This window comes from Pavona decussata, unplaced genomic scaffold (genome assembly GCF_977016875.1).
Source record: "Pavona decussata unplaced genomic scaffold, jaPavDecu1.1 SCAFFOLD_100, whole genome shotgun sequence".
Classification (NCBI taxonomy): Eukaryota; Metazoa; Cnidaria; class Anthozoa; order Scleractinia; family Agariciidae; genus Pavona; species Pavona decussata.
The window spans coordinates 3,894,075-3,908,547 of NW_028145515.1; the positions used below are offsets into that span (position 1 = coordinate 3,894,075).

A 14,473-nucleotide genomic window follows, 5' to 3' on the forward strand; every position below is an offset into this window, starting at 1 on the left:
ATGTCGAGAATGGATCGTACAGAAAGAAACACAAACCATCGTTGTAACTATTATCTGGTGAGGAACCAGGAAGTTTGGGAAACGATCTTATACATTTCCCAAAATTTCATTTTGGCGCGTTTTGCTGCCTTCGATTGAATGAGACTTCACCAAATTTTAAAGATTGTTTTCATTTCGCCGAAGCGCTTGAATTACGCTTTTTGGGGTTTTTCCATAGTCTTTGATTCTTTTTTTCGCTGATTTTAAGTTTCGTTGGCTGTTCCTGTATTCCAAAAGGAACGTTCCTCTAGTATGGACTGTTCCTCGTTTTTGTGTTCCTATTGACTATAAGAGGACCAGATGTTTTACAAGGTAGGAACAAAACGTTCACTCTAGTGTAAAAGAGGAATATTTCGTTCCGAGTTCCCAATTGTAAATGGAACATATTGTTCTCAAATTGACAAATAAGGACTGTTTTGTTCCGAGTTGCTATCTGTAAATGGAACACATTGTTCCCAAATTGGTCATGTAAGACTTTTTTGTTCCGAGTTCCTATCTGTAAATTGAACACATTGTTCCCAAATTGGTCATTTAGGACTGTTTTGTTCCGAGTTCCTTTCTATTGATGGAACACATTGTTCCGAAATTGATAAATAAGGACTGTTTTGTTCCGAGTTCCTATCTGTTAATGGAACACTTCGTTCCCAAATTGATAAATAAGAACTGTTTTGTTCCGAGTTCCTATCTATTGATGGAACACATTGTTCCGAAATTGATAAATAAGGACTGTTTTGTTCCGAGTTCCCAACTGTAAATGGAACATATTGTTCTCAAATTGATAACTTAGGACTGTTTTGTTCCGAGTTCCTATCTGTGCATGGAACACATTGTTTCGAAATTGATAAATAAGGACTGTTTTGTTCCGAGTTCCTATCTGTGCACGGAACACATTGTTCCCAAATTGATAAGTAAGGACTGTTTTATTCCGAGTTCCTATCTGTTGATGGAACACATTGTTCCCAAATTGGTCATTTAGGGCTGTTTTGTTCCGAGTTCCTCTCTGTGAATAGAACATATTGTTCCCAAATTGGTCGTTTGAGAACAGATTTTGGACCATTTTTCTACGCATTCCCATTTTGTTCCCAAATTAAGGTTGCCTTTGGGAATGAGGCAAACAAGAAGGCGCGCTCAGACCTGCTTGGGCGAGTTTGGTGGCATGTCACTGTCATGAATTTTGCACAATAGTAATGAGGGCGGGCAAGTAAGGGCATGCTTTGGCAAATGCAAATATATATGCAGTTCCTTTGCTCGTCATCCGCTCCTCGGTTATGGTTCAGATTTAAAGGAGATCGTGTTGACTAGATGCGCTTAAAAGGCAAAATGAGCAAGAAGTATAAAGTCGATTGGTCGGATATCGATGGAGCGTCGCCCAAACCGAAACGGCTTCACTTGGAAAAAGATGAAACCAACAGCTTGTATCACTGCCCAATACAAGAGTGCGACCATGATGGATTTCAAAGTCAAAGAGGGTGCAGAAAACATGTTTATAACAAGCACAGTTGGTTCTTTTATTTTGATGAAAAGCCCAATTCGAAAGAAATCACAGATTCGCGAAATGTTCCGATGGTGAAACCAATTCAAGATCAAACAACTGAAACCACAAAGCATGCCGTAAAGATACTTCCTTCGTTTTCATTATCGTGTGACATTGCCGAGTTGTTCACAAAATGGTTGACTGGAAGTGGTGGCGGTTACAAGAAGGATCGCGCAGCGCAACAAATAGTTACAAGATGCTTTAAGTTTCTAAGATTTTGCTGTGAAGACGAGGAAGAGTTGACTTTTGACGTGGTGGACTTTAGTTTATGTTCTCCAAATTTGTTGTTCAAGTTTATCGACTACTTACAAGACGAATGCAAGCTCGGCCATGGTGGGCGTTTAGGCTACATAGACGCCATTTCTGAAATGATCGACTTCAGAAAACTTCATGGCGCATCAGAGGCAGTCTTTCAAAAGTTCTCTGCAACAGAGTTGTACCTCAAAAGAGCGCGAAAGACAGTTGCAAAGATGATGCGATTGCAGTGGACACAAGATTTAGACATTGAAACACTGGAAGCAAGAGGCCACTGGGCAACAATGGAGGAGCTGTTGGGGGTCGTGAAATTCCATCTGCCGCGCTACGAAAATACCGTGAAGATGTGTAAATCGAGTCCAGCTCAAGTTAACCCCTCGGACTTGACATTTGCCACGAAATTCGTAGCCATGTATCTGTTCATCAAAGTGAAGGGGTCACGTCCTATGACTTATCAATATTTGACGGTGGACATGATTGATGCAGCTAAGAAAAAGGGTGGATTCATTGATCAGAAAACGTTCAAGACTGCCGGAAAGTATGGATTTGATTCTTTGATTCTTTCCGACGCAAACATGCAAGTGCTCAATGGCTATATCTCGTACGTTTGACCTTTGCTTAAACCCAAGTGTGATTTCGTTCTCGTCAACAGAAATGGAGGCCAGCATGGTAAATTGGGCGAGATCATGAGCAAACTGGTGTTTGATGCAATTGGAAAGTACATCCATCCCACGCGTTATCGCCAAATTGTTGAAACGCAGAGCCTCAACCAGCTCACTAGCGAAGAGCAGAGGATTTTGTCGGAAGACCAAAAACACAGCTCTGCCGTTGCTAAAGTTCACTATCAAAAACAACGATCCCGAGAAGTTGCTTTGAAGGGTTACGAGTGCCTACAGAAACTACAAGGCGCCAAGGGGTCAGAAGTGGACGAGGACGTCAACGCAAGACTCGGCGATTCAACTTCCACCGCCGGGCCTTCTGTTGAACCAGTGGAAAATGTCAACACCTCCCCCAAAAAGGACGCCCTGCCTAAAAGAATCTTGCGCTCTCAGAGGAACATTCGTCATGTTTTGAAATTCACAGCAGAAGAGGACTATTTTCTAAAGGAAGGAATAACTAAGCACGGATTTGGACAGTGGACAGCGATATTGAGAGATCTAGATTTCGGGTTTCAGGAGGGTAGAACTGCCGATTCTCTTAAGAAAAGGGCTGCCACGAAAATGCCGTTGAGCGAATAAAACAACAACAAAAACACTGCAAATGTAGTCAACGACGCAACCTTCATTTTAATTCTCTCTATGTCTCTCTCTTTTTTTTTTTTTTTTTCAATGGCCATTTTCTATCACCATTCACAAACACACTGATCTATATAATGTAATAATAATTTTTTCAAGTCGACCTAGCTTAACCGTACATGTTCCAGTTCCAACCGTGTGTGTAATTACCCAAAAACAAACTCTAGGTAATGTTGAACAAACTCGAGCATTCATTTTACATTTTCCCTGTGTTTCGGTGTTTCTCTATATCTAACTACTGGCTAAAATAGCTCAGAATTGTTTTGCGTGGCTTCTTGTTCCTGACTAGAGTTACTTCTCCAGACGTGGGTCTTTTTCGCGAAGTACTGGTCCGCATGAGGTCCTCTGAAATGGCAAGATCGTGCATGGTAGACGAAGTTGGTGTAGTTGCATCGCAGGGGCTTAGCTGCGTACTCGGGGCGGGCGTGATGAACATTTCCTCGTCACTGCTGTCTCCGCACTGAGGTGGAACATCCTGCGATACAGCTGTGTTGCTTCTGTAGCCCGAGGAAGATGCTTCGTTGCCATCTCTTCCGGTCTGGATCGACTGGCACACATCCTCTGCAATGGGCAGGCACTGGAAGAGGCTGGTGACAAGATGCCTGTGTTCTTTCTTCAGCAGGCCCAGGGCAACACACGATCGCTTCCTCTGGTCCAAGGCCAACTGGCAACCGGCCGTTCCGTGATTCCGGTGGAATTGTCTCAGCTTGTCTTGCAGAACCTCGCGGTAGGCCTCCGTGGACGCCCTCCTCTCCCGACTCAGGGCTGATCCCTGTAGTGTCCTGGCGAGCTCGTGAAGTTCCTGCTCCGTCTGTTGTAACCAGGGTGTTTGAAATGCAGCAAGTGCTCTCTCTCGCCTTGTATTCAAGTCTTCCCGAAGGGTCTGTTGCCTGAAGGCAGCCAAGTCCTCGCTGATTTGCGTGGGCATGGGTTCCAATGCATCCCTCGGAAGCAGCGCCACATGTTCGCTTGCGACGCCCATCGACAGGAGATTTCGCTGTCTGTGTCGGTACACCGTCTCCTCTGCCTGCCTCTGTCTTTCTCGCTAGTCGAGTCGCGCTTGCAGCATGACGGAAACTTGGCGGTGGCGGAGTGACCTCTGAGAGCTCTGCTCCATAATTCTCCTCAATGCACCGATGGTCTGGTCGTCTTGACTTGAGTCCAAGTCATCCTGAGTGTTTTCTATTCCACCGCTCTGTGCACCCGCCTCGACAGTTGGGCAATCGCGCTCATCTAGGACATTGTCCAAGCACAACGTGCGAAGCTCTTCCTTTTCCGTCGCTCCCAGCACACCATCGTCCGCGCTATCTTCGTCACTTAGCTCATCCTCGGTGGCTGATGCCACGCACCTACTGGCTTGTGCTGCTGCCCACACAATACACTCCATTGGATGTCTTCTTAGCCATTTGGCGGCTCCTTTCTTTGGATGCGGGAGACTCTTGAAGTTGTAATTTCGAAGCCTGCGGTCCATTGCGGGTTGGTCTTCAGGCTTGAACTGCAATTTCGTTTGTGCCGTCAACAGCATGGGGCAGCGGTTGATAAAGGACTTTGCGGTCTGGTACTTAACGTCGCATGCGGTGTAGCCCCCTTGGGTCAAGATCTTTCAGTCGTCGATGTCCATGCTTGACGGCGAGGCCTCGTCAATGAAGACCACTTCGGTGGATTTTGTGATCATGGCCTTGTTGAATACCCTTTGCTTTGTGATAGTCGCTATGTTGGTGTGGTGCACAAGCCCGAGGATAGGATGGAAAAGGCTGGTTTTGCCGCTATTTGCATCACCAGTCAGGCACGGTACTCTATCCTTGTGGCCTTTCTTGTTAAAGTTTAGAAGCTTCAAGAAATCCTCACAAAATTCACTAATTTCCACTTCTGAGAGGCTGTTCTCTAGAATTTCTTTGAAGTATTTGGGGTCGGGCTCTTCACCTTGATCGTACTTCGTGAAAGCTCTCGGGGTGATGATGCCAATCTTTTCATCCGGAATCGGGTTCTGCACAAAACGCCTCTCCTTGATGGACCAGCAGTATCCGCCATTTACTTCGATCAGATTGTAATCGATGGAGATAGGACGCACCACCTCGCAGTCTGGGTCCGAAAGTATGTCAATTATTTTTCTCATGTCCTTAAGCAGTCTTGCTTTAAAGAACTCGTTTGCTGCCAGGCTATTTATGAATGCGCGGACTTCGCACTTGTAAGCGTAAGTGTACATGGCCGAGGGAAGTTTCTTGTAAACTTTTCCACAAAAGAGGGCGTATTCCATTTTCTTCATCGCGATTCCTATGTCATTTACGAGCACAGTCAATTTATCCGCCAGTCTTGCTTCTTCGTCTGCACTTTGCCTGCTGTCCTCTTGAAAACCAAACATATCAATTTCCAACTTTGCATCTTGAAGCTTTGTGATGGACAACCGCAACGTGGAGCTGAAAGTCGAATTTGTGAGCCAGACTCTGGTCACCTTCTCTGTTCCACAATCTTGCGAGTCCATCAAGTTCCCTTCACCCAGCACACTTTCCATCTCATTTCGGAAGCAATGTTCATACGAAGAGTTCACTAGTTCCTGGATCATGGGATTTTTGTGATCTTTTAAGACCCTGAATAGTTCTTTCATGACAGCCGACTCCTTGCCCTCATAACAGGGTACCTGCGAATAGAATTATTGCAAATCCATCAATTTGGTTTTATGGAACTGTTAGAAGATTAAGTGTGTTGACTGATTTTTCTGTTTGGAAATGTCTCGAAATATTGAATAGTGACTTTGAATGGTCCAACTCGATCATAACTCATTTCTAAACGATGGATTTTCGTGATTTTTTTTTTGTTATGTCCAAATGGTATTCAGCAATACGCCATTAAAACGGACAGAAAACATGGCCTCAGTTCGAAATATACTACCCATCTCATCATACAGTGCTTTCAAGAAACGCTGTTAAAATAAACATTCACATACCTGTTGTGCCATAGTCTCCACGCCGCATTCCAAAAGTGCACGGTGAATGACAATAGGGTTTGCCGGGGCACCGTTTGGAGTAGTTAAGGCTATCCAGTAGTTGATGGATGGGCATAATTTGCCATTGATGATCGTTTGATGTTCAGAAATCCAATCTTGACTTGCAGCGCTTGCTGCTTGACTGGATGTCAATACTTCGTCATTGTTTTCATCGCTTGCATATTCCTCTGCAGTGGCTCCCTTTTTTCCTCGGCTTTTTCTGGGACCTTGGGCACCGATAGCGCCAAAGAAAAATGCGACGTTTTTCACTCCTGTTAAGAAAAAAACCGACCATTTTTAAGCAACAAGACCTTTTAAAATTCAAAGACAAGATGGTCATCAGATATGCAGATTCTTACCACAAATTGCCTTATCAAAAACATCTCTCGTCTTACACACGTTGTTCCAGGCTTTCTGTAGGCCTCCTTCGTCTATTTTACAAACACATTGAGCTTTCACTATGCTACACTTCCCAACGATGATGGGGCTAATGAAGCATAAAGCTGAGCTCTTTATGGCCTGGCTGTTGAGTTGTCTACAAGGATATTTTGTCTTGTTCATGTTCAGTGTAGTGATTTCTTCCCAGAGTAGGCTCCTATTTTATACGAAAATTTATTTGTGATAATCACGAGGAATATATTTAAAAGTCAAAGGAAACTGATAGAAGTGTTTGATTTGAGGTACAAATGAAAAATGCCACGTCCCTGTCGTGTTTAGTGTAATTATTTTCAGGTCTCGTTATATTGTCGCAACAAAGAAGCCTAATTACTGGCGAAAAACCTTCGAAGTATTCAAGGTCAAGGTCGAGCTTGTTTTCGTAGCTCTGATGTAGATCACATAACGCAAAACAAAACGATTGAAGAAACAGGTGTCGTTGTAGTTCGTTAGACTCCATGACACACTGCTTCCATTATTTTCACATGATAATACGTAGCAATTAGCAGTCGAACTCTATTGAAGCAGCCCAAGTTTAATTCCCCGTTTATTTCACATTGGTTACGGTCTTAACTATGCATCGCACATCAAGAAATAAATGTCTTGATTACTAGGTGCAGAAGTTGTTAATTGCACTTTTTCATGACAAAAGGGGTAACAATCATCTGGTACCGTCAGGATCGTTGGTAGCGATGTTGTCACATTTCGAAAAAAAGTTGACAATGACAATTTGTCCATGAATCTAAAATCACTGGGTGAAGGTTTTTTGTCTGCAAATACCGTGAAATCCGCCCTATCTACAGTTTTCTTCGAAGATCAAGAGCTTCCACTCTCTGAAAATGTGCTAGTTTACCAGCAGAACATTTTTCACGGAACTGTTAGATAAATGTTATTTATAGTCCCTTTTCTAATTGTAACTGTCTTCCAATGAACATTATAAGACATCTTCAGTGTAAAAGCGAAGTATTAAGTCATATTGCATTTTCATAGCTCTGATCACAGAAGGCAAAACAAACGATTGAAGCAACAGGTGTCGATGTAGTTCGTTAGACTCCACGACACACTGCTTCCATTACTTTCCCATGATAATGCGTAGCAATTAGCAGTCGAACTCTATTAAAGCAGCCCAAGTTCAGTTCCTTGTTTATTTCACATTGGTTACGCACTTTACTAAGCATCGCACATCAAGAAATAAATGTCTTGATTCCTAGGTGCAGAAGTTGTTAATTGCACTAATTCATGACAAAAGGGGTAACAATCATCTGGTACCGTCAGGGTCGTTGTTGATCATGTTGTCACATTTCGAAAAAAAAGTTGACAATGACAATTTGTCCATGAATCTAAAATCACTGGGTGAAGGTTGTTTTGTCCGCAAATACCGTGAAATCCGCCCTACCTACAGTTTTCTTCGAAGAGCAAGAACTTCCACTCTCTGACAATGTGCTAGTTTACAGCAGAATTTTTTTCATGGAACTGTTAGATAATTGTTGTTTATAGTCCTTTTGCTAACTGTAACTGTCTTCCAAATGAACATTATAAGACATCTAAAAGAGAGGTATTAGGCCATATTGCATCAGTCATATTACGCAAAATCCGTGAAATCCACCCTAACACCACAGTTTTCTTGCTGGTCTTTGAACTTCCAGTTTGAAGTGGCAGTTGACAGGCTGATATCTTTTTCTTAAATACGGCGGAGTTTACGGATTTCACGGATGTTTAGAATAAGCATGATTTAAAACTTCCTTCTTTAACTGCAAGGATCTTACATATCTTATAATATATTAATATATTCTCTTCTTAGATACTTACAGTTTAAAAGAGGAGTATTAAATGACATTCGAATGTACGATTTCCGTAAAATCCGTGAAATCCACCCTAAATACAGTTTTCTTGCTGGTCTTTGAACTTCCAGTTTTGAGTGGCAGTTGACAGGCTGATATCTTTTTCTAAAATACGGCGGATTTGACGGATTTCACGGATATTTGGAATATACATAATTTAATACTTCCTTTTTTATCTGTAAGTATCTAATATATATTAAATATATATGATATATTAATATATTCTCTTTAAAGATCCTTACAGTTTAAAAAAGGAGTATTAATTGTTATTTGTATGTACAATTTCCGTAAAATCCGTGAAATCCACCCTAACTAGAGTTTTCTTGCTGCCTTTGAACTTCCAGTTTGAAGTGGCAGTTGACAGGCTGATATCTTTTTAAAAATACGGCGGATTTTACGGATTTCACGGATATTTAGAATATATGCATTATTTAATACTTCCTTTTTCAACTGCAAGTATCTTATATGTATTGTAATATATTAACATATTCTCTTCTTAGATATTTGCAGTTTAAAAGAGGAGTATTAAATAACATTTGTATGCACATTTGTACGTACAGTTTTCTTGCTGGCCTTTGAAGTTGCAGTTGACCTGCTCACTTGTTTTCTTAAATACGGCGGATTTTACGTATTTGGCGGTTTTCTGAGAGTTCCCTTTCAAAAAGTGAACTTTAAACTAAGAGAGGACTGTTTCGGGCCTCTTTGTTCGTTCTCAGAGTTCCAAGGACATCTATGAAATTGGTGCTTTTAAAATCAGCAAGCAAACTCAACGGAAATCAAAAGCACTCCAGACGTAATGTTTGCCATCACTTCTGTCCAACTACACTGCTAGAAACAGATGAGAAACATTACGCCAAGATATTTTGCTCAAAAAATCACAGGGAACAGAAATTTTGGGAAACGATCTCCTTCTTCTTCTTCTTCTTCTTCTTCTTCTTCTTCTTCTTCTTCTTCTTCTCCTTCTTCTTCTTCTCCTTCTTCTTCTTCTTCTTCTTCTTCTTCTTCTTCTTCTCCCTCTTCTTCTTCTTCTTCTTCTTCCTCTTCTTCTTCTTCTTTTTTTGAGTAGAAATAGCTCAAAACTTATTCCAGAAATTTAGGTATTTTAATAGAGTATTATCATTTGTATACGTTGCGAGCACTGTGATACCAATTAATTTTCCAAAAGATAAACATTTAACTGATGTTCTGGAAGGTTTAAGTAACTTGGCGCACAAAATATTCTGCTTCGAAAACAGGAAACCATGGAAGCCGTACTAAAGATCCATACATAATACATACATTTTAGGTATTTTAACAAAGTATTATCATTTGTATATTTTGCGAGCACTGCGATAACAATTAATTTTCCAAAAGATAAACATTTAAGGTTCTGGAAGGTTAAAGTAACTTGGCGCACAAAATGTTCTGCTTCGAAGACAGGAAACCATGGAAGCCGTACCAAAGATCAAATGCATAATACATACATTTCTAATGCTAAAATAAACAAATATTTGCCTTTTTTATTTGTGAAGAAACAATGACGTTTCTTTTTGTTTAATGTCCGACCGCGAACGTTCGTGCCATGCAAAAATTTCCTTAAATCCTTTGTTAACCGAAGGAATAACGTTGTCGTTGGGGGTGCAAAATATTGCCATCTACAACCTTCGCAAAGCTAACAACAGCTCTTACCGACATCTGAGGTAATTTTGCATTTTAATGAGTCTTGCTAAGTGAATTTTCCTGTTTCCTTGAGCAGAAGTTGCTTCATTGCTACCCAAACAACGTGTAGGTAATGACCATTTGCTATGTACATTTGAAAGATTGATAGATTTGTATTTAATCATTAGAATGACAGTAATATTCGTATTTGCAGAGTAGGAGCAGAAGTTGCAAGAAACAATTGTTGATAATTATTTTCCTTTCCAGAAGTAATATTTTTTTGTTTTAATTCTACGATTGCTTACCCCTTATATAAAATGTAACATGATTTTGTTAATATTTAATTGTTGCTTATAAAACACCACAATTCAAAAAAAAATTAACCTTGGATGAAAGCTTTTCCAGTGGTTTAATATTCCGATAGTGACTTTGTCTCTATACAGTTTTAAGCTCACACGCGCATTGATGAGCTTTAGAAAGGTACGTGCGCGAACTGACGCAAGCTCAAGGAAAACATCGAACAAGCCAACTATAAAGTATTCCATGGCGCCACGCAAGAAGAGCCAACAGTAAAAAGATATTTGCATGGAAATAAAATTTACTTCCTAAAGGAAAATCAGTCTTTTATTCGCTAAATACTTCCCCAATATGGCCGGCGTAAACACACTTCACGCAGCTCAAATTACAGCCCTGAAAGTAGAAACAGAAAACGCATTTCAAAGAAAACAGTCTGTAATAGTTTTATAGACCAAAATAATACTGTTCCTCTCGTCAAAGATAACCATCAGAGTGTAAATTTCGTTTTATTTAAGTTATAGTGTTATATAGAGAAGACGTCTTCTTTGTTTTGTAATGAAATCAATCTTCTTGGTAAACTGTTCCTTCCTAAGTTCCCTGGCGAATGAAGAAAAGAAGGAAAGAAATCTCTCAACTTTCTTTAGTACCTGAGATATCAGTTCGTGAATCCAGGGACGTTAAACTATTTCAGGAAGACTGAGTTCTCGACGCGAAGATTGGAATATGAGATCGAATTCGTCCCTTTTTTTTTTCTTTTCTTTCGAAATTGCGCACCATGCTTGCTCTTTTTTTTAATGCCAAATGTAAAATATGCTCTGTTTTATATCGTTAAAAGTTATTGTCTAACGCAAATTTTGTCTCAATGTACTGACAAATTCAAAAACAGCGGAGTCAAGGGTAGCCGATGAAGTTGTTTAACATTTTTAGGATTTTAATTACCGTTAGCGCAATTATTATTTTCTCGGAGAAAACAGTGAGTATTTGTGAATTTATATTAAAGGTCATACTGCTAATTACTTGTATAATAATAACAATATTTGCTCTTTTGAGCGGGTAGACACGAAAAAACAATGGCGGTACGACAAGATTGAAATAGACACACATAAGCGAAAACTCTGTAAAAATAATAATACTGAAAAAAAAATAACAAATAGTTTTTTCTTTTTCTTCATTCTCTCCCTCCTCTGAATCTTTCTTTCTTTTTCTTTGAGAAGAACCAGTTAGTTCGAGAAAAATGGTTCCAGCATTTTGTATGTGTTAATAAACATTGTTATTTTCCATTGTCAAAGTGTGATACCAATTTTCTAATATTTACTGAAAGGCTAAACAAACATGGCTTAAAAAGGACATACAAAGACTGTGGAAACATTACAATACTATTATTATAATACACATGTTATCTTGAAATAGAAAAAGAAAAAACCATTTATCATTCTCTCTTTTTTTCAGTACTATTATTTCTACAAAGTTTTCTCTGATGTGTATCTTTTTCAGTCTTTACGTACCGCCATCGTGCTTTCGTTTCCACCCGCTCAAAAGAGCAAATATCGTGTCATCTACAAGTAATTAGCAATATGAATTCTTAGTTTAATATAAGTTTATAAATGCCCGCTGTTTCCTTCGAGAAAATAATAATTGTGTTACTGGTAATTACAATCCTAAAAATGTGAAACAACTTCATCGGCTATATAGCTACCCATGACTCCTTTATTTTTGAGTTTCTCAGTACATTTACACAAAATTTGCGTTACACTATAGTTTTCAACGAAAACGAGAAGAAAAAAGGGACGAATTAGATCTCACATACCAATTTTCGCGACAAGAACTCAGTCTCCCTGAAATAGTTTAACGCCCGAACTAATATCTCAGGCACTAAAGAAAGTTGAGGGATTTCTTTCCTTCTTTTCTTCTTTCACCACAACACGCTGCAATATTGGCCTTAGGAAGAAACGATGTACCAAGAACATTGATTTCATTACAAAACAAAGAAGACCTCTTCTCTGTATAATCACGATTACTTGAATAAAATGAAATTTACAACCAGACGGTTATCTTTGACGAGAGGAACAGTATAATTTCGTTCTATAAAACTATTACAGACTGTTTTCTTTGAAATGCGTTTTTTGTTTCTACTTTCAGGGCTCTAATTTGAGCAGCGTGAAGTGTGTTTACGCCGGCCATACTGGAGAAATATTTAGTGAATAGAAGACTGATTTTCCTTTAGGAAATAAATTTTATTGTTTTATTGTTTTATTGTTTTTACAGTTGGGCTCTTCTTGGATGACGCCATGAAATACTCTATAGTTGGCTTGTTCGCTGTTTTACTTGAGCGTTGCGTCAGTTCTCACACTTACGTTGCTAAAGCTCGCATCATCAATGCGCGTCTGAGCTTAAAACGGTATACAGACAAAGTCACTATCAGAATATTAAACCACTGGAAAATCTTTTAACGCAGCTTACTTTTTTATCTGTGTTATTTTATAAGCAACAATTTAATATTAATGAAATCGTGTTACATTTTATATAAAGGGTAAGGAATCGTAGAATTAAAATAAAAAAATAATGCGGCAGCTAGAAAATAAAATTATTATGAACAACTGTTTCTTGCAATTTCTGCTACCTACTCTACAAATACAAACAACAATCATTCTGATGATTAAATACAACACTATTAATCATTCAAGTGTACGTAGCAAATAGTCATTACCTACACGTTGTTTGGACACCAATGAAGCTACTTTTGCTCGAACATTCGAGGTCGGACTTTAAAGAAAAAAGCAACGTCATTGTTTCTTCACAGCTAAAAACATTTTAAACGAGGAACCTCAAGTAATTCGAGGCAAATAATTGGTTATTTTAATATTAGAGATGTATGTATTATGTATGGATCTTTAGTAGGGCTTCCATGGTTTCCTGTTTTCGAAGCAGAATATTTTGTGCGCCAAGTTACTTTAAACCTTCCATAACCTTAAATGTTTATTATTTGGAAAATTAACTTGCATAGCAGTTCTCGCAACAAATGATAATAGTCTCTGTTAAAATACCTAAAATGCTGGAATAATTTTTTAACTAGTTTCACTCAAAACAAAAAAGAAGAAGAAGTCCCCTTGATAAAAAGTCTTATTTATAAGTGCACAACACAAGCGTCTCACCAGTTAGCTTTAACAGTTGCTGCGTTATCATCTACAAGGAGTCAAGTGAAACTGAGGGCTTTTGGTGGTTATTCGAGGATAAGTGTCGAACAAATTTAAGGCAAGTTAAAAGGTTTTTTCTCGTAAAGATAATTAGCCGAAATAAGAGTAAAGGTTTTCTCGTTATATTAATTTATGATTTTAGCACCAAAACTCAATTCGTTATCAGAAAAGTAACAACGAACGTGATAAAAATAAAAATGTTTTTACCTATCACCTAAAAAAAATTAATTCTAAAAAATTAATTGAGTACTTTAAATAGTCATGGCTTACATAACGTGAGTTATATCAGAAAAAGACGACGCGATTTTACGCTCAAAGATTCGTTCTTTTTCAAAACGCCCTGAATGAACACAAACCTTAATACTTCGTACAAAGATGAAAAGCGTGTTTAACCGAACCTTAGTGTATTAGTAACTTTGGGTCCTTACCGCCTCACACTATCTTCTCTGAGCTTACTATGAGTATCATTTCAATGGCTACGGTGTCACATATACTGAGATGGAACGATATGCAAACCTAAATATAATCTTTCCGCCGAACTCGAAGTTTTTTTCTTAACAAGCGTACCAAGGTAGCTAATTTTAGCAGTAGGGCTCAAAAGGAACATCAAACTAACCCGTATTCACAACTGAATAGCACGCTTAAAACATATCGTGAGACCTGTACTTCGGAAGGAATGGAATTGACTAACGTTCAAGGAGGAGCAAAATTTGAATGGCCTGATACATATTAAGCTGAAAGGAAGGCTCATTTTATACTTTGAAAGTTTTAAACACCACATACACTTTTTTATCCGTTTTTGTCAACATTTTAAAAACATCATCTTACAATAACACTTTAACACCATGTGGCTCGTCATGGCATTACAGTTTGTGTTATTGATGCCTCCAACCACACTGCTAGTCCTAACAAATCACTAACGAATATCTTATTGTTGATTGATGACACTCATTTTCGATAAA

General features: G+C 39.0%; 1 pseudogene; it reads right to left on the reverse strand.

Annotated features, from left to right (window-relative positions):
• Positions 1 to 3,164: 3,164 nt before the first annotated feature.
• LOC146472419 (uncharacterized) lies at positions 3,165 to 6,667 on the reverse strand (annotated as a pseudogene).
• Between the last annotated feature and the right edge of the window lie 7,806 nt (positions 6,668 to 14,473).